Genomic DNA, 2,560 nt, shown 5'->3' with positions numbered 1-2,560 from the left:
TCTCTCTCTCTCTCTCTCTCTCTCTCTCTCTCTCTCTCTCTCTCTCTGTATGTGTGTATGTGTGTGTACATTCAGATCCTCAGGCATCCTGCTTGTGGTGGTTTGAATAAGAATAGCCTCTATAGGCTCATGGGTTTAAATACTTGGTAACAGGAAGTAACTCTGAAAGGATTAGGGGATGTGGTCATCTTGGAGGAGTGTGTCATTGGAGATGTCTTTGAGGTTTAAAAGCCCATGCCAACCTGAGAGTCTCTCTCTTCCTGCTGCCTGCAAAACTCTGAGCAACTTTCTCACCACATGTCTGCCTGTGTGCCACTGTGCTCTCCTCCATGATGATAATGAACAATGAACTGAACCTCTGAATCTGTAAGCCAGTCCCAATATAACACTTTCACTGTGGTGATGGTGTCTCTTCACAGCAATAAAACACTAATACACCAAGATACCGCTCTATCATTTCTGATTTATTCCTTTGAGACAAAATCTCATTCTGAACCTGGAACATATTTGCAGCCAGTAAGTCCCAGCAATCTCCTGTCTCCACTTCACGCTGTTTGGGTTACTGAAGAATATAAGGTCATGCTAAGAGTTTTGGCATGCACCAGAGGTGTTATTACCTGTGTGACTGCAGTCCACTGTGAGATATTTATGAGACAGAAGTTTCTTATGGGTAGATTATGTTTTGTGATCATTTAGGTCTCTTTCCCTTCAAAGAAAGAAATCAGGACATGCAGCTCATAATATGACCTCAGTGTTTATTCAGTGAATTGAATGTCTCTATAATTGCTGATATTTAATGAGGAAGCATTGGAACTTTGGCAATTTATCACCCAGCAAAAAGGATTTGGATTTTGTTGTTATTGTTGTTATTGGTTCCATGTTTTGTTTTGTTGAGGCAAGACCTCAATTGTGTGGCTCTGACTGACTTGGAACTTGCTCTGTAGACCAGGCTGACCTTGAACTCACAGAGATTCACCCGCCTCTGTCCCTGCCTCCTGAGTCATGGAGCACTATGGCTGACCCTTTATTTTATTTTTTGTTTTTGGCTTACATTTTTGTTTCTGATACCAGAAAATCAAGTTTCTATTTTGAGGTTCTTGGTGTCATAAATAAAAAAAAAAAGTTAAGTATTGAATGGAAGCTCAAGGGCAATTTTATTAGAGTTTAAAAGAAAGATACTAGAGCAAGAAAGTTGAAATTCACAGCAGCTGTCCAAAGGAGCAGAATGTAGGAAAGAACGAGAGGCATGCCACGATGTTTAAACATTGCCAGGGGGATCAGCAGCCACACAGCTGGGAGGAGAGTGTTAGAGAAATAGTGAGGAAGTCCACAGTGGGGGAGCGGACTTAGAATAGGATTGACCATGGACCTATGAAGTTGATGGCTCTGGTCCTACAGGTAGTGACCCCTTTGGGGATCAAATAACACTTCCATGGACATCTCATAAGATTATTAGAAAATACAGATATTTGCATTATAATTCATAATGCTGGCAACAATTACAGTTATGAAGTAGCAACAAAAATAATTTTATGTTTGGAGGTCACCACAACATGAGGAATTGTATTAAAGAGGATCCTTTATGCTTCCACGGGCACTGCGCAAATCTCTCCATGCAATACACAGACATACATGCAGGCAAGACACCCATACATATAAACTAAGAATCAATAAATCATTTAAATAGACTATAATGTTGGTACTATAATGGACCAAACCAGCCTCACTATGCTAGCACTGTTTCCCATGCTGTCTTTAAATTAGTTTTCAACTCATAATGAAATATAAAGTTATACACATTTATGGAATAGTATATAATATATACATATTATACATATATACCTGTATTTCAATCAGGTCAAACATATTTATCTGACCAAGTGTTTGTTATTTCTTTATGGTGAAAACATTCTAAATCTTTTCTCTGTCAACATTCTGAAATAAACCAATTTTATTCTACTAAATATTGCATACAGTGAGTACTTAAAATTCCCCCATTGATGTCTTCTACAGAAATATAGAGGCTGACTCAGTTCTGACTGACATGCATCTCTATTTCAATTGAACCTGGAAAAGGGACCTTGCCTCTCATAGTGATGAGGAACTTCAGTATGTAGCTTGTCCACCTCTGGCTTCTTGTTGGGTTTGACATGAGGTTGAATACAAAGAGGAAGAAATCACCCCTATGGCCTCAGTTCCTTCTCACCTCCATGCACAACTATGTACAGGGTATATATTATTAGTAAAAAACTTCTCCTGGGGCATCCAGTATTGTCAGATGTCAAAGTTCTCAGGTTTGTACTCTCCTCCTCCCCTCCTTCCCTCCTTCCCTCCTTCCCTCCTTCCCTCCTTCCCTCCTTCCCTCCTTCCCTCCTTCCCTCCTTCCCTCCTTCCCTCCTTCCCTCCTTCCCTCCCTGCCTCCCTCCTTCCCTCCCTCACTCCCTTCTCTCTTTCTTTCTACCTCCCTCCCTCCTTCTCTCCCTCTTTCCTTCCTTCCTTTCTCTCTCTCTCTCTCTGTCTCTCTCTCTTTCTCTCTTTCTTTCTTTCTTTCTTTCTTTCT

The sequence above is a fragment of the Grammomys surdaster genome, unplaced genomic scaffold, assembly GCF_004785775.1.
Source record: "Grammomys surdaster isolate TR1022 unplaced genomic scaffold, NIH_TR_1.0 64, whole genome shotgun sequence".
NCBI lineage: Eukaryota > Metazoa > Chordata > Mammalia > Rodentia > Muridae > Grammomys > Grammomys surdaster.
Note: the sequence above shows the minus strand (reverse complement) of the source record.